The sequence below is a fragment of the Pinus tabuliformis genome, chromosome 4_1, assembly GCF_031772625.1.
Source record: "Pinus tabuliformis cultivar Carrire ecotype Pingquan chromosome 4_1, CPIR1, whole genome shotgun sequence".
Lineage (NCBI taxonomy): Eukaryota > Viridiplantae > Streptophyta > Pinopsida > Pinales > Pinaceae > Pinus > Pinus tabuliformis.
Genome location: NC_142303.1, coordinates 313,564,685 through 313,584,376, shown reverse-complemented (window position 1 = coordinate 313,584,376; position 19,692 = coordinate 313,564,685).

Sequence of the window (19,692 nt, the reverse complement as noted above, 5' to 3'; positions counted from 1 at the left end):
ATAGCTCGTTAGAAAGATCTATCCAAGAAATATAATTTTGGGAAGAGCAACATCGGTCCATGGATGCATGTTGCTCCCATATTTCCCAAAAAACGTCGTTTAGGGCCTCAAAACAGTGTTGGAAGTTGAGGACCCGAAAAATTGCTAAAAATAGTAAATTGTGCTACAATTATGGAAACTGAAAAACTGAAAGAGATAGTCGTGGGGGTCCAAATGGGATAGGTCGGTGGCCACCAACATCCACCTGGATCATGCGTGGACTAGTCTTTGCATGCTGCATAGGGATTACAACATCTGCTTCATACTTTAGCATCGGAAGTGCCCGCGCGATCAAGGTTTTGTACATGGCCCTATAAGCCCATTGAACTATTGGTATGTGAAGGTCCCAGTTAGTGTGTCTCACCTGGTGGATCGTGTGCAGCACTTCGCATACTTTTTCAAAGGCTTCCATGTGGATAATCGTTGGCGCACTTGGTCTTATCATACTTAGTCATTCACGCCATCGTCTTGCCCACTCCTACTTTTTGGTCATGTTTCCTATCACAAGGATATTGTGAATTCGTGCAGGTTACATGCCATATGCTTGTACCCAGCTGGAGAGGTGGGCACAGAGGTTGATTCGTCCATCATACCGGCTTCATCCACATCTGAGGCTTTCCAAACCACATGAGCATCATCTTTCAACATTCACGCCAGTCCGCAAAACTTCTTTGATGCGTACCCCAACACCTTGCAGGCATAGCGCACAGTACCCATTTCAGAGCATCGAACCGCTGTTTTTCTGGCACTTCCTTTTCAAATTTTTTCAGGAAATCATCCACTTTGCTTAACCCATCATACATAGGCAGATCTCTTAACTCTATCATCATGTAGCGTAGCGACCTTGTCATCATGTTGCAGTTAAGCTTGGTTACCTCATGTAACCAGTTCTGCCATCGTTTCATCTCCTCGTCTGAATCTGAGGTGCAAGAGCTTTCGCACTCCCACGAAATCCTACCATTTGCTGTTGGATTCACCCAATCCTAATCTCACACGGTTATCTTGTAGATACAGTCTAGATCATTATTGTTGTCATAGTCGTGCATTGGCTCTTTGTAGCATGATCCTTCTGCGGGGTCTAAAGGTACCACTACACACAGTGACTTTTTCTCAAATATCATCTTGCGCTTCTTTAGATTTATCACTCCATTCATGTCAGTGGCCCAATCTATTCCCATTAGCACGAGATAGGGATTGTTGTCATCAACAATCTCTATCACTTCGAAATCTGCAAGCATGCTCACACCTTCGATGTCTACCATTATTCCATGCAATATTCCCATCTATAGGATCTTTTGCTGGTTCACCATTAGCAATTGAATAGGAGACCATTGCGACACAGGCCTGCCCATGTGCTCCCATCTCTTCTTTGGCAGGACGTTCGCGTTTGATCCTATATCCAAAATCGCTTGATCCATCTCATAGTCCCCAATTTGCGCAGTCAATCTCATCTACCTTCCTGTTCATGTTGTGTGCTTTCCAAGCTTCCGGACTACGCATGGTTCTCCTGGTCCAGCACATCTAGTGACGAGTTCTTGCAGCCCCTTCAACACTTTGTTCTTGCACAACAACTTCATGCATGTCTCTAGAAAGGTAGTGAGCATTGATGGGTCCATTTCTGGTTCCAGTTTGTCTTTACTACCTGAAGTGGAGGACTCCATGAAGCTCTTCTTAGCTTCCATGAATGTCTCCTTCATGTGGTCCAAATCAAACTCTTATTCTTTTGTTGGAGCCTTGTGAACCCAGGCACTCTCTTCGGGCTACTTGCCCTTATCATCTCCTATCGTGATATCGCTTCAGAGCATGATGTTTACATTCGGGTCCTCTTCACATGGCTCGGACCTCATCATTTGCAGGTTCTGAATCGGGGGAGGTTGGAGTGTTCCTTTATCATGCAACCTTGCTATCAGTGTGGGGTAGTCCTCCATATCATGAACAAACTGGGTACAATATAAACATGATGCTCTCGTCAGATTTGTACAATCGCAGGCATAATGCCCTAGCCCTCCGCAATTGTAACAGTTAAGGTTTTCGTGACCCCTTCCTGGCCCCATTCCACCTTGACCTCGTACGTGCCCCTGAAATCTAGTGCATGCCATCCTTGAATTTTGATTGAGGGCTCACGTTTCAATCTGAACTCTATAGGTAGGAGTCCAATCCATTATCAGTTCATAACTTCTACAGGTGCGCTCATCATGGCCTACTGATCTACAGAAATTATAAAAAAACTACTGGGATGTCGGTGTATACTTCGATAATAGATGGCAATTATCTGTAGCATGCTTCCCTCCTATATGACAAATCGTGCACCATAATGCAGGTGCCGCACTCAGTCCTACTTATGCCTCTGGTCTCAATGGGATTGGCCCTCCTCTTGCTAGGTAGTTTGCGAAGACTAGAAAATGGTCCTTGTCATGTCCCCGGCCTTTGCACTTTATGCACCATACCTCCTCGCATGCTTCTGGGCGAGTTTTCCTATCTTGTTTCAAACTCTACATCTCAAGACACAAGTTTTTCAACTATGCATGGATTTGTTAGACCCCCAAGTTAGGATCTTGTATCAGGGTTTCATGTAGTCTCATTGCAATCTCCAAGGCCTCGGCCTAAGTGGAAAGCTTCTGCTGTGACAACGTGGTCCTTAGATGTGGCATTAGCGAAGCTACAAACCATGCATGGTGTTTCCCATCCATTAAAGTCATGTTGGCTTCACAAATCATACCCTTTAGTCTCTGATCTAGCTCCCAAGTGGTCTCGCCTGGAAGCATCATGATTTCCTTAAATCCAATAATCGACTGTGTCTCTGATTTTGGCCTGCTAAATTCCCTATTTAACGTAGCTTGGATATCCACGATCCCTGCGTTTGGATTTTCATTGGAATGCTTAATGTACCATGTTAGTGCGCAATCCTACAATGCACTCACCAGCATTGCATTCTTTATATTTTCATCTATGACCCCTTTTGCTTCCCATACAACCTTTACCACAAACCAAAATTGGTCCAAATCTTCATTCCCTGCTCCTTGGAACACTGGTAATTTTATTGCACTTGCCATATTGAACTATGGTGGTGGAAAAGGTGGTGTGGGCGAAGATGGGGGTGAAGATGGTGAAACTCGTGGTGGTGTAGGTGGGGGTGGTATGCGCGGAATTCGCTGTCTTATCGGACTAATCGTACTTCTTGGTGAAACTTTCACGAGCTCCTCCTCGCTCTCCCGCGAAGGTGAAATCAATGGACTAGTCTCTAATTCTTCGCTACCTTTGTTTCTATAGATCCTCCCACTTCACGTAGCCCCAAACATCAATTTATTCGCATAACCCGCTTTTCACACAATAGCATTTTAATCCAAGTGTTCAAAGATTTAACGTACTTACCTCGCGGTCCTTTAAGGAAGCGTCATTCCATCTCACTGTAGCTGACTGAAGTATCTACCACGAACTCAGTGAAAAACCCTCGTATAATCCGATCGAGCCAATGGTCCACAACGTGCGTGATCTTATCTTCTGATGCTTCTAGTGTGCGCACTAACTCTGGAGTCCACACAATAGGTTTGTCGAGCCTACACCTTCCCTGACTGTTTGCTATCTTCACGATCCACTTGTACAACTCAGAGGGGAAGGATGCAAAGTAAATTTTGTGGATTTCCATATATAAGTAGCGCTCTAACCACTCTTCCTTTGATACTCGTGGATTCCTATTTTCCTGCTCCGCGAACTCGTGAATCTTTTTGTCCAACCACTCTTCAATTTATTTCTTTGTCGAATTCCAGTGACACAACATCAGACATCTATTATGTAGATCCCAGTCCTGGCAATGGAACCATTTGTTGGCTTATTGGGGCCTAACCCAGGGTCAGAGTTGATTTACCTAAACAAATATCGTTACTACTGGCCCTTTCAGCAATAGTCCGCAAAGCGTAGATTGAGGTCTCACCCGAAGTAGTATGGGAGGGTGCTAGAACCAAGTTTCCACACCCTGGAGATGTTTGATGAGTTCAAGTGGTCTGCGGTTCGACCCTGTGTGTACTTTCCCATACCTCACAGCTTGAGATGCTGCCTTCGCGCAACCCTAATCAAGGGTTGATCGCTATGCTTCTACGTTATTACCCAAGACTTCACTGATATTCCACTATTAGTTGATTAACTTAGCCTACTTGCATGCTTTAAGTTATACTTAACAATATAAATCATTCATACAGGTGCGCAAAATAAATAAACAATATATTTGCTATTTATATCAAACATGAATTAACCCAAAAACAGATACCCAAATTGGTAAGAAAACTTCTCTTTATTTATTTTTTCCTTGGTTATAGACTTGATGTCGCCCTGCACACTCAGCTGTAGGGATCCACGGACTTAGCTACGGACTACTAGGCCTCTGCACACTCAGCTGCAGAGCCTTCTCCTACCCTATGACCCAAAGACACACTTAGATACTTAGACTCTTTCTTCTCTCCACTACTTCCCTTATTTTCTTTTACACTTAGAGCCTCGCTCTATTTATACAATCCCATGGTCCATGGACCATGGGTAGGCCAACATTACATTAGAAAACTAGGGCGGACAACCCTGTGACTCTATCATACATTTCGCGCTCTGCGCCCGCAATTCACGAAGTATTTACAACAATATCAGGTCAAAAATTGGGCTTTGAGCCCCAAAACATGCCTTGGGGGGATTCCATGTCGAACAATGACCAACCACTAGTTCCAACAGTGGAACGTTATAGTCATTGCTGCATGCTCCTCCAAAGAGATATACTAGCTCTGCACAGTGGAGAATCTAAGGCTCGTTACAATACTTTCCAAGCTTTCTCTAAGATACTTCTATTGGAAGCTTCGCTGACCAAAAGCCTTTATAATGAGTTATGAGGTTCTATTTATAGAAAAGTGTGGGGTGACCCTTGACATTCCCCTTTGTGACTCTTTATCTACCCTCATTACTATTCACCTAATACATGACTGTTACATTCAACTGTCGACACTTGAACTTCCACTTGACAAGACGTTACATACTACCTGTACATGTACCCATGTGAGACAAAATGTCGTGAGCAAGCCATGCAAGACCTCACTAACACTCGGACCATTGTGGAGAGACCAACTCTTCAACATCCTCATGGTGGTCGATAGTGGTGAACTGATGCCAAGCTTGGTCGTCCGTGATGGTGTCTGTTTTCTCAACTGTGAAATGTTCCTGAATGTGAACTCTTGACTCCATTGCATCTGGGTATGTTGATATGGCTCCTATGTTCAACTCATCTCATAATGTGTGCATCACCATCTTGAGTGTAGCTGGACCAGAAACATACTGATGCATATTGTCTGTGTTGATCTCCAAGCATGTGCTAGTGGCCATGCACATAAAATTTTCAAAATACATATTCAGCTCCAGTCGGACTTGCTTCTTGTCTTCTCCTCGATGAGTTTGCCAAATGGGTGGGATCGCATGCATGTGCATAATGAAATCCATGCTCATGAATACCCTTATTTGTGATTGACAACACTGCTCAACTTGTCTGGTCCATGCCAGCTATTAAATGGATCTATAACTTGTAGGGGTGCAGTTTCATCATTCTGTGCATGTTGCGCCTCCTTCAGTACTTGTTCCTACTGCAGCTCCTCCTCTCGACTTCACAACTCCTATTCTTCCTTGAATTGTTGCTTCAGCACATACAACTCCTTCTTTGTTTCTCTTTCTGCCTGCGCACGATCTACGTCACATCGTCACCTCATAGCCTCAATCTCCAAAGTTGCTTTCATCATGAGTGGATCTACTTTCAACTTGCAGTTTTTCTTCGCCTCTATGTTTTCAACAACCTTCCTCTTGCATTCGTAGCATGCAGGTATGTTTCCTTCTACTGCTGCTGATAGTGTTGCTTACTGTGATGTCGTTGCCATTCATCTTGATATCCTTGTCCATGAACAACTTGATGTCTTTGCGGATAGGCAAGTTCATAGACACTTGATCGACTGCATCCCCAGTTGTGTTCCGAATAGTGTCTTTGACTCTGCTCTCCTCGAAGCCATTGTACCTATGTTGCTGAGAGGAAAATGAACACCTGTAATACCTGGAGACATAGCAACACTCATGACAAGCAATCTATTAGTCGAAAACCAAAACAGACTGGAGGACTGACATGCAACATACCTATGTGATTGTCCGTGAAGATTGTGAAATTTTCACCGGAAGGCTGGGAGACTGACTACGAAGACTACACAAGGCACAGTCCAGGTTGTCAAGAGGCTGACTGGCTGCTGAAACTGCACAATGCATAGTCTAGCTTGGCCTGTTGAGGACTGAAACTATGCAATACGCATCAGTCAGCAGTGACATGTAACCAACAAACTACATTGCACAGTTTCTGGGGCCAGCAGGACATTGCCTCCAAGAATTGCATAATGCAAGCCTAGAGGTCAGTGCTGGGCTAGACTTGCACAATTTCTAGAAGGAAGGTAGAGCCGTCACTTTTGGAAATGCACAGTGCTAGTCGGGCAAGGCACAGTCTAGGCCAAGGCAGCCCAGGCCCACTAACAGGTGACTGAAAACATGAGAAGTCTGAATGCATGGTGAAACTGAGTGTAAATAAGAGTGAATGATCATGCATGCAAATAGTGAGTGTAGGATTTAAGAAACAGGAAAAATGCATGTGTCTAAAGCGAGTCATCGCAATAATGACCGTCGGTGCAAAAATAATGTCATGCATGGGACAACAGTGAGATGCAAACGAAACTGAAATGATGCTTCTACAAGCTAATACATCAAGACGATGACAACCCCTCACTGAAATCAAGCGAGCAACACTCACACAAAGCGAAACAGAAAAAGTGACAGAAACGTGGTGCAAGACATGAAAAGTGGGCTTACTCCGAAATAGCTGAGTTGAATGTGCTGATGACTCCTAGATGCAATGTGGGATGCTAGAGTTTTAAGGTTGATGTGAGGAATGCGCTGTGCAGTGTCTGGTTGATGAGTTTTGATAAGATCAAGTTCATGATGCGCATGCCAAATTTTTGAAATTATCCTTGCATGTAACCTCCAGCTGCTAAAAATAGATCCCTGAATCAAGGGATGCCTTTACACACTGCCTTAGGAAAAGAAGTGCATGCATGCAAGTCATTTTATCTTGGTCCCAGAGGGAACCAATCAAACTGAAGGCACATGCATCAGTTTGGGAGCCTCGGATGAAAATATATGTAGTTTTTGGGCTAAGTAGAGATGGTTGTCCTAGAGGGATTATGCATTTTCTAGGAGGAACAAGTGACTATCTCCCAAGATCGCAATTTCTAGGCTGGGCAACTGTCCTAGGTTAGACTGCGCAATTTTATCAACGAAGCGTGTCTGACTGTATTATGAAATTTTTTAGCCCAACAGGCTGCCTGGATGATTTGCATAATTTTTGCTAGCTACTAGGTTGGTTTTCCTAGAGGGATTGTGCAATTTCTAGGAGCAGCAGGTGATTTCTACCCAGAATTGTGCAAATTCAGGGCTGAGCAGCTGTCGTGGGATGAATTGCACAATTTTTGAGAGGAAGACTGTGAGGAATAATTGCACAATTCTGGAGCCCAGTTGGGTGTCTAGCTGGGTTTGCACAATTTCTAGAGGGAAGGCTGGTTCCCCTCCAGAATTACACAATTCCTAGAGTGAGATTCTCAACCAACAACTAACACTAAGTCTGGAAAGCAGCCTGTGAAGGAGGTGGAACAAAATTGCATGTATAGGTTGAAAAAACTCTATGAAACAGTTGAAGCTGATGTGCCTGACAGTGCAAGACGTGCTACTGAGGATGGTCTAGGGGAGGATCCAAAATGAAGCTAAGGAATAATTTTGGAGGGTGGTTTTAGCCGCTACAGCACTTGGCGACACACTAGTATAACTCCAGCTCTCTGAATGGACCTTGTTCATGAAAAGCAAGTCTAACACCTCCGGAAGTATTGTTCAGTTCTTTGTTCATCTTGGTTTCCACACTTGTTTGATTGTAAGATGTAGCATCTGCCAAGCCCTTGGTCGGTCGACACACATTCCAAGCCAAGCCAACACAGTTGTTTTGATTGGGGATAAGGGGTATATTGATGCACAAGCCTTATCTTTGTCAGAGTTTAAGTTTTTGTCTCTGGTGTTGCTCCACTGCCAGTAAGCTTGGACAGTACCCCAACGAAGTCACATAAGAACACAAGCACCGCTCCACTGCTAGCAAGCCTAGTTAGTACCTCGACATAATTACTTGTATCACCTCTCTGTGCAGGAAGCCTTTATCTTCTTTTTCCTTATTCATTTTTCATTTTTTCAATCTTTTTCCACTTTTTTATTTTTTTTTATCTTTACATAACTGTGCATGGAACTTATTCATTTCATAAGCGGAAGAGGGATCCTGACTTATTGAGAGCATAAGAGGTTGTTTCTTTAGATAAGTAGTTTATATATACCCTTGATGTGCTTGTTAAGGTTTTCCCCCTCACCTCACTCTACTTGACTGAGTTGATAAGGATTACCCCAAAACAACCCGGACTAGAGTCGATGATACTAGTTCGTGTGCAAGTGTTGTCTTTTCACCAAGTTTCACTTCGAATAGTACATATTTTCCATTGATGTATCATGGAATGAAAGTAACAAGTTCTTCATTAGAGAGTGGACCATGGAAAATTTTAGGGGCTAATCTTCACTGAGTGGGCTAATTTTTCATGATTTTTACACAAAAAATTTTTGCCAATTTCCAATTTTTATAAAAGATGATTCGCCCAAATTTTAGAGTATAAAATTATTTTACCTTAAAAATTGCCAGCATTATATAGAGACTATATATAATATCATTATAAATTTGAATAATTTTACAAATATATCAATAAACATTTTATAGTTTGCATATTAGGGATTAGTGAGATTCGCCAATGTTTTAAACTTCAATAAAATTTTCCATCCTTAAAATTTCCTTGGAGTGGAAAACAGATAACCAAATCTTAATAGCTGTACAAGTCCTCTTGTATTTTACCCAGGCTTGTGTCAAGAGTTGCACACAGTCCATGTGAAACTAAACTATGAACAAAAACAAGCAAACAAAACAAAATGCAAAGCAAGAAGCAGAAAAAAATGCATATGCAAAGCATGTAAGAAAACAAAAAAGCAAGAAATCAAACACACAAAGAAAGAAGGAAACATGCATGAAAGCAAACAGCTCAAAAGAAAACACTACTCCTACTCCTAAGATAATAGTGCATGGGTCATCTCACGTGAAGTGATACTTCTAATGCAGCCACTGATGCATTGGTCAACCCATGTTGGTGAAGGCATGGTTTGCAAAAAACACATCTGTGCAAACTAGCAAACATGAAAGATATAACAATGAAGACAAACACACCCCGAGCTTACAGGCGGCCACATAACAAAAATGAGTGCAAGTGCATGACATGCACTAGTGGACTTTCCATGGTGCTGTGCTAAACTGCGTGCAGATGTTGAGTGTATGCATTCTCTTGATTATGGCATGCAAGCAAACATGAGAAAGGTAGACCACTTACGTTGTGAAAGTGTGCTTGCTGTGTACGATTCCTCCAATGCATGAGCAATGGGATCTTGTAGTTTGAGTGGAGGAAGTGAAATTTGAGTGTTAGATTGATCTTGAATGCAAAGCGGAGAGTGATGAGGAGCCTTGTGTGTTTCAACAATTTCCTGATCAAAAGAGAAACCGACCTTAGGACAGTGAGGGCCTAACATAACCATCAGTTTAGGCTAAAGTGCCTCGATAGTCTATGGGGTTTTGACTTCATCGACAGATATATCATCATAGAGTAGTGGCTTAGACGGATTAACAATGAGTGAATGCACATCGTGATTGGATGAAGAAGTAGAGAGATCACGACAACCAAGATTAGAAAATCCAAGATGTTCATCGGCATCCTCATGATTTGATGAATCATGTAGAGGGGTAGATGAGAAGCAAGGATGTTCACCCTTTGTGTTTTCAGAAATGACAAATGATAGATTGGACATATTTTCGGTGGAAGATGTGTCCTCTCCACAATGTAATGACATACTAAGATGTGACGTGTCCTGTGAATGATCGGAAGTAGAAACATCCAGAAATGAGTTTTCACAGGGGAAATCAATAGTGGTAGAATCACAAGGGATGTTAAGATAGAACGGGTGAGGCATGGATAGAATGGAGTCATCCTCACCGTGCGTTATTCTTTATATTCCTGCACATACTCATCATGAATGAGGGCACAAGTTGGTTGCATAACACCAACTCCATCAACAACTTGATCCTCATTCACTACAGGTGAAGATTCTAAAATGGAAGAACACAAGACAGTACAATCAAAAGGATCAACAGAATGCGTTGACGGAGGTTGAGGGAATGAATCCATGTGACGACTAACAGGATTGAAAGCCAAATCCATGCATATATCAAGAGCAGGTGGGGTGGGAGAATGTTATAGTTCAACAAATGTGTGTGCATATTCTCCCACATCACTCTATAGTGGCGGAGCTGCTTAATGAGGTGAAGGTATATAGTCACTTGTGACAACAACTTTGCCTACCTGTGATTGCGCAGCTCCATGAATAAAGCATGTCGAGCGGGAGCTAAATGTTTTCAAGAATTGCAGATTTTCGGATATGTAAAGAAGATACTAAATTCTTCCATCGAGAAACTCCCAATCAATTTCATCTTTGGGAAATAGGTATGCAAGGTTACAAAAGCATGTGTGAAATTGTTCAATGGATTCATTGGTTTCTTTTCATAATTCTAGAATTTCTTTGTTGACTGCTTTACGGTTAAAGTGATTGAAAGCATGGTCTATCTCTATGACCAGATTAGAAAGAGAATAAATAGATTTTTCAGGCAGCATGGCACACCAGTGCATGGGGTGCGCTCGAAGTGTGTAGACAAACAACTCGTAGGTCATGTATTCTTCAAAGATTCCATGTCTTTTGCATGAGCGTACAATGCTGACTGCGTGCCTAACGAAGGTTACATAGCCTCCACCATCGTATGTTTTATGTGACAATTTATCTAAGAGCTTCTCTGAGATAATGAAGTCGTTTCCATAAGACATACACTCCGGAAGAGAAACTTTGTAGTTAGTCATGATAGATATGAAGAAATTCAAAACAGATGTGAGGACTCGGCTTGTCATCTGGCCCTCCTTTTAGCACCAAAATGTTCATGATGTTGTACCCACTAACATGTCACGGGATCTCCCCGGTAAGATGTCCAAACTAGACCTCAGACTATCTGGTGTAGGAGTCCCAACAGTGGGTCATGCAATATCTCCTTGACCACAATGCTCACAGAGGTAAGTAAGATGTCCCTGTTGGTAGCAAGGGTGTGACATATGCAGCAAGTCAAGGAAGGTGCATGAACAGTTCTAACATGTGGAGGGTGGTGTGAGTGCACCCCTTGGAACCCTGTGAAAGCATGGAGTTAAGAAGGGAACACACAAGCAAAGATGCATCACAAAATAGAAGGCAAGTAACCTAGCAATCCGAAGTGATGGTTAAAACAACAACACATTTCAATAAGGTCATAATACCTATATAGAAAGTAGCCATACATGCATGCGTAAGAAAACCGATACATATATCATTTAGAGTAAACAGGATAGCTGAAATATAATACGACATATGCATGAAACATGTTGGCTTTGTTATATTAAGAAGTGAAAGTTCCAGTCATACAGTATAGCCATGACCAACCACTAGTTCCGACAACCGAACGTTACAGTCACTGCCACCTGATCCTCCAAAGAGATATACTAGCTCTGCACAGTGGAGAAGTCAAGGCTCGTTATAATATTGTCAAAGCTTTCTCTAAGATACTCTTATTGGAAGCTTGGCTGACCAAAATCATTTACAATGAGTTATGAGGTTCTATTTATAGCAAAGAGTGGGGTAACCCTTGACATTCCCCTTTCTGATTCTTCATCTACCCTCATTACTCTTCACCTAATACATGATTGTTACATTAAACTATCGACACTTGAACTTCCACTTGACAAGACGTTACATACAATCTGCACTTGTACCCATGTGAGACAAGATCGCTTGAGCAAGCCATGCAATACATCACTAATACTCCGACTGTTGTGGTGAGACCAACTCTTCGACAAACTCATGATGGTTGACGGTGGTGAACTGATGCCAAGGTTGGTCATCCATGATGGTGTCCATGTGTTTAGTGGTGACATATTGTTGAAAGCGAATTCTTGCCTCCATTGCATCTGGGTACACTGATATCGATCCTCTGTCCAACTTGTCTGATAATGTGCGCATCATCATCTTGAGTGCAGCTGGACTAGCAACATACTGATGCACAATGTCTTTGTTGATCTCCAAGCATGAGTTGGTTCCCGTACACTTCAACTTATCAAAATACATGTTAAGCTCCAGTCAGACTTGCTTCTTGTCTTTGCCTCGATGAGTGTGCCAAATGGATGGGATCACATGCATGTGCGTAATGACATTCATACTTATGAATACCCTTGTATGTGATCGGCAAAACTCCTCACCTTGTCTACTCCATGTCAGTTGCTGAATGGATCTATAGCTTTTACGGGCATGTGATACAGGTAAATTCTTAGTGTGGACACAAACAATTCCTCTAGCCTGAGAGAGCGGGTCTAGCCAAAAACAAACAATCTATGGAAAGCTTCCTTAAGCCAGAATCAAATAAGATAGCCTACATCTTAGAACTCTATTCCACTTAGTGATGATCTTGCTTCCTTACTCCAACTACTTTTCGTTTCCTTCCTTCAAATACTTGAAATAGGAAAAAAAACAACAAAAAACGTGATAGCATACAAATTGCATTCAGCCTACTTAACAGGTCAAGGAACTTTAAGCCATCAAATGTAAGATAACACCTCAATGTAGAAAATCAATTAATAGTTGTATTCATATAAGTTCAAAAAGAGATTACATCCGATTCCTTGACATTGCTGATCTCCTCCGATGTATTCAGGTTCTCACACTTCTGCTAGCATCTCATCGATAGCCCCAACAATGGAATTTTTAAGGCTTATTCCCTCTAGTCAAAAACCAAACCAAACACACTATTCTCCCTCAAACATAAACTAGAGTGATACAAGCTATAGATGTCTTGCTGATTATTCAAGCTCCAAAAATAATAAGTTTGAAACTACATCTCAAAAACCTAGTTCAGCTTGGGAAAGGAGGGGTTTATATAGCTTTGATGAAGGGGAGATGGTTCCTATTATCATGGGAGATGCCTTATCTCTTCGGTTTGTTCCATCCTAATAGGGGAAAGGAACCCAAACTGACTTCCTTGGCTCCATTCAGCCCAACCATTTATCGGACTTCCATTACAAAGCTTCTAAACTTGGAAGCTTCGACTCCATATTTAAAAAACTTTCCAAAAGAGGATTGACGTGACTGAGACAAGGCTCAGTAGCGGTGATTGGTGCTATTCATAGTGTTAAACTCTATAAATCAACATGGGCAATGAACTAGTCATTAGCGTCGTTCTTCTAAACTGGTGTAAAAGGAAGATTCTTGGGAAATGATGCAAAAGGGAAATGTTGTAGTCATGACGAGGGACATAATGGGAGTTTTCTCATGATGGGGAAGCACATGGGGGTCACTATAGAGGTCCTCTGGGATAATCGATTGGGGAGTACAGGGATAGTGAAAAAATGTTGTGCAACAGATGCCCCTTAAAGCGTGAAGGCTGAACTAGAGTGAGGGCTGAAATGCTTTACAAGTAGATGTGGAGAACCAGAGTTCATCATCAAAAAACCTATAAGCAAGCATACATCTACATATCTGAAATCTGATAGTCATGAATGATAAACATGAAAGGCATATAACAATACATGAATCCATGGTATAGGCACAACTATCCATTAAGAAAAATATCATGTATATGGATCTTCGGCATGGATGCAATCATCCAACTGGAGGGATCATATGAAATAGATCCACGACATGGGCGTAACCATCCATCTAAAGAATCATTTATATAATCATGAATGACTCATTACTCCTTGCAACCTAAACTTTTGTAATCTAAGCCCAGGGTCTTGCGCTCCAAGATGACTCAACCAAAGTGTAAATTCTAACATGTGAATAAATGTGTTGAAGTCGAATATTTTAAAAAGTTGCTTGATTACCATCAATGATGTGAACTATTAACAAGCATGAGAGAAACCACCAATAATGACAATGGCTCTAAAGGTACCAGTAGCACAATTCACAGGGTGTGAATAAGGAACTAAGGTCGAACACCTGTGAAATCATTTGATCGAAGGCCAATGATGAGAACCTATCTTCGAGTGCGAAGAACTTGCCATTGAGGAATGCAAGCTCAAGGTACTGGAAAGGAGTTTCTATATCAACTTCCTGGATAATGAGATGAAGTCAATAGGAAGCAATCCACTGAGGTAAGGTAATAATGAATCCTTCATTATTGACATGAAACAGGCACACAATGAATGAGAGTAATCCAAGTTGATTAGACAATGTATAGGTATAAAGACTTCTCTTAAATATATGCATGACATGACTCTGGAGTTTGGCAGCATTTGACATCATAGGATCAAAGGTCATGGTGGCGTGGCAGAGATCATATGAGAGGTTTAAAATGGATAACCCAAAACCTAGGGAGGCAAGTGACAGAGTGAGGATGTCCTAAAACCCGACACGAACAATAGATGAGTGTTAATGTTCAAGAGTGATAGGCTGTCTCAAGTGAATACAACTGATGAAATACTTCCAATTTTCCCTCACCATTTCTGGTGAGTACCCCAGTTATTTTTACACAAGCTTGATGGGGATAGCATATGCTTGTAATATAAGTCCATCCTTCGGATGAATCCGACCTAGTAATATTAATGAGCCCTAGGAAGGAGAAGCTCATGTTCGTCATGGTGATGAATCTGATGTCATTTAATGTTTTAACGAGTACGACAAAGGTGTAACTTGGTATCCTTTTCATGTTTAGAGAGTTTGAAAATGACACATTAAAGAAAACTCCGCATGGTTTGTTTTCGTACATTTGTGTCTCTCGAGCCTAAAAAGGTAGAAAACAATACTTGAGAGAACCGCTTGACCATTTTAGTCAAGGAGTACATTTTTCGTAAATAGTTTATCCCAGCCCGAAAAAAGGGGTAAACGTATATTGGGTAAATGACACTTCACAACATTTAACAAGTTTGAAAATGACAAGAGCTTGGAAATATTTTCGTGTTTTAAGAGTTGTAAAAGAGCTTAAATCAGACCCCCTGTTTTTATTCTCTTTAATGAGTCAAAAAAGAGAAAAAATACTTGGTAATATTTTCATCTTTTACGAGTCAGAAAAGAGCTTAAAGGTGACTCGTCCTGGAGGAACGAGTGGTATAAAGGGTAGCAAATAGTTTCAGCAATGGTGGAACTGCTCAAAACATGTAATGGTCAAGAGGCTGGCTAATAAAACCACTCATTGTTGCGGTCCCTCAGGAAAGGAAAAACAACCAAGTGAAAGCATATGGTTGGCCAAAGAGATGGTGGCAATGGAATGAAACAACCAAGGCTCATCAAGTAGAAATTAGCTAATAAAAATGACAATCACGAGATGTAAATTGGGCATGGGTTCATTTTTACACAAGCTTGAACCATGGATAACTCTGCTTGGATTCGGTTTCATGTTTACACAAGTTTGAAATGAAAAACTATGCTTGTTATAAGTTTGCATGCCCCCATCATAATGACTCAATCGAGGTACATGCCCCCAAGCTTCATTTTAGTCAACTAGGTGGATGGAATGAAGGTTCACTTTCGAGATCTTGGAAATAATCGACTGCGATTTTATGAGATCTTAATCAAAGACTCGATTTGTTAAAGGAATTTTCTTCATTTTTTAATGAGGTTGACACAGTAAAAGAACTATCCTCCAGACTCTTATTTCATTTTTTAACGAGCTTGACACAAGACAAAGAACTATGCTCACACCCTTTGTTTCATTTTTAACGAGGTTGACACAAGACCAGGAACTATCCTCATGACCCTTGTTTCATTTCTTAATGAGCTTGACACAAGACAAGGAACTATGCTTGCACATCTATTCATGAACCATACCAGAATGTGGCTCCCAAGAAGCCTTCAATAGATGGAAGAAGCATGCTCCAGGAGGAATACATGTCATTTGGTACCAAAGACAGATCGGGTTCCAAAGCCCCCAATACATAATGTATTATACCATTTGTGTGATCATCAATAGACGTAGAGACAGAACGGGTAGCCACATAATTGACATGTGGCGGGGAAGGAATTGGTTGTAAACAAGATCCGATAGGGGATGATGGTTGCAAAGGAGGCACCCGGTGACCAATGAACGACAATTGATCAAAGGTCACTATTCTCCCTTCATGCGGAAAACAAACCACATGAAAAAGCCAAGAAATAAGAGCTCCCATGACATAAAGATAGTCACATCCAAGGAGAATATTGAAATCTAACAGACCTTGGACTACCATCACGTCTATATAGATAGTATTTCCTCCCAAAGTAATGGGGAACTTTGGAAGGACCCCTAAGGGTTGATTGGTTCCTCTGTTGAAAGCCAACAGATTCTGAGTGACAGGCACAAGCTGTGGGGAACCCAAAGCTTTCCAAGTAGCTGAAGACATGATGCTAATAGATGTGCCTTCATCTAATATAGTTCCATTTACTACCATATTATAGGCTTGTAGTGTAATCTGGAAAGGCACATAAGATGGAAGGTGGAAAGTAGTCAATGGACTCCAATTGAAAGAGACAACAAAACTACTTGGTGGGGGTATCATATGATTTCCCCCATCCTTTGTAGGAATAGGAGAAGGACTCTCCTAAACAACCGGGATGGGAGGGTCACTCTTCGATTCATGAGAACCTGAGGAGACAAGAAGAACATGAGCAGTATGATCACCACTCTCTTTTGGAACAGAGTGAGCAACTGGTTGCAGAACCAAGTCAACACTCTTTTCGATCAATGGTTGGTCAGGAACAAACATAAGAGAGACTCGCTCAGGAAGAGCAGGGTGAGCAAGAGATGAATCCAAGTCAATCTCTTTACCAACTGGGAGAGGGTCAGAAGAAAGCCTCTGATAACCAACAAGAAGTTGGGGTTGAGGAGTTGCAAGGTTTTCCAAAACTTTGGAAGCTTTATCCATAAGAGGACAAAGGTGAAGAAGATGCTCTCCTTCACATAACCTATAGGGGAATCTAATCTTCCCTTTCTTCTTACCATCGCTAACTGAGGGTGCAACATCGACATGATCTCCAGAGGTTGATGGGGATGGTCGATCCAGATTTTGAGACCATACCTCTAAGACTCTGGGAATGCCAGGACAGTCTCGAAGGAGATGGTCACCCTTACACAGTTTGCAAGGGAATCTGACCTTCACTGGAGAATTGGAAGGTTTGTCGATAGGAAGTGCATCTAGAGAAATAGTTGCATGGTTGGCCTCCTGCTTATTTGACTTCTTCTTCTTCATCATCATCATCATCTTCTTCTTAGCCTCCTGGTTACTAGATTTGAAACTTTCACCAGGCGAAGTAGAAGAGGAGGCTGAAGAAATGGGGGCAAAATGTGAGGGGTCAACCTTAGAATCATCATGACGTGATTCGAATGAAGGATACATTTGGACAGGAGTCGAAACGCTCGAGACCACTGAAGTTGAAAATAGCCAGATAGGTAGAACAATGGTTAACCTAGGAAGGGACAACGTCGCCATATAAGGAGCACTTGCATTTCCAAAAGAAGGAAAAGGACAAGGATTCCAATCTGAGGGGAATCCCTGACTGGTAGATTCTGGAAATGTTGCCATTGGAATCGACCCTAAAGAATTACTAAGGAATATAACTTTAACTAGAAATATTTCATGGGAAGTTAATTCTAGAACACTAAAACAAAACTTTTCCTTTTCATGTTTTAAGAGTTGAGAAAATGGCAAAAGGTCACTCTAATCATTTTTTAAGTTAACGAGCTCGAAGGAAAAGTGCTCGATGATCTTTTGAATTTAAAGAGTAAAAGAAAACCAAAATGACCACTCAAGATAATCTAGGCAAAAGGGATTACCAAGTAACCGTGAACTGCAGAATACCTCCCAGCGAACTGAGAAGTACGGGCAGACAATCTCCCCGAATGTTGTGTTTGGTGTGTCACGTTTTCAAGGTAGAAGACTCGACTTCCAATGGATAAAGGATTTCAACCTATAGGGGTCTCCCTTTATATACACGATGATATGGGGAGCACAAGTCCATACTAGTGTTGTCTAATGCCAGAGCGAATGACAGTTGCTAGGTTTAAAGACACCGGAACACGTCTCTAGCGTAGACCACTAAATGTGATCATTAAGTTTCAATGCTTCCTTAGGTGAATTCAATGAATTTTAACTATTTATCTTGAATTAGGTTTCAATTACAAGGCCCTACCAATGTCATTTGACAAAATGCCTACATGCAGCTATATGAGAAAAGAGATATTTGTCTTTGATGAAAGTTAACACTAATTGAGAGGTAGGGAACACAAAATTAATGAAACAATCAAAGAATGAAATATTTCTCTAATAAATCTCCTAAATGCACTGAATCTTCATATCAAATGCACTTTAATTAGTCCTTTTAAGAGTAAAGAGAATTCATTTCATTTCAAATACAAATGATGATGCAACTCTAGTCTTCAATGATGCTAGCTAATGTAACATATTGATTCAACAAACTAGATATATGTATTTTGCAATGGAATGATATAATGAATATTTTACAAACACTTCAATGAAATTCTTTCAAAATAATCAACATCAATGAAATGGAAAGCATGAAAATAGAATTCCTTCCAAACCAATAATGCAATGATTCAATCAAGAACAATACGAGCAATGTGATCTATGCCTGAAAAGAGATGCTTAATCAACAAATGAAACTTTTCAAACTTGTACAATGGAAATCAAAGCAATAAAAGGACTAAAAACGAAATGCAAGGAGCAACATAACTAGCAACTTGACTTGCTGAGCACACAAACAGGTGAATGGCTGACGACCTAGATTCCCTAGGGATACAAACAATCCAAGGACTCAGGAAACCAAGTGAAGAAAATGCAAACAAACAAGCACATAAACCAAGCCAATGAAGCTTTCCAGTCAAGGAGAACATAGTCAAAACAAGCTAGGAGGCAGAAATAAAGAGGGCAAGACACACTAGTTATGATCTAGGAGAAACCCTGATCTTCATGTACAGGAATCAGTGTGACTGCCTAACAGAAAACAAGTGCCAGAAGGGGGTTGGCATGACAGTTTTAGAGAAACTCATGCTAATTGGCACGATTGTCAGAAAAATAAACGCGCTGACAGAGGATTCAAGGAAAAAAGTAAAAAATTTCAAAGTCTAAAACTAGGCTTTCCACTGTAAATTTTAGACTCAGGGAAGTAAACCAAGCAAAGCAAAGAAAACTAAAGGGAAATGGTTATACTAGTGAAGTTCACACAAAACCATAAAATGACAATTAATTAAACAGAAGGATTGGGTCCCGAGCAGAGTTTCCAATTTGTGGTACAAGTAAATTCTTAGTACAGACACAAACAATTTCTGTAGCCCAAGAGAGCGGGTCTAGCCACAAACAAACAATCTATGGAAAACTTCCTTAAGCTAGTATCAAATAAGATGGCCTACCTCTTAGAATG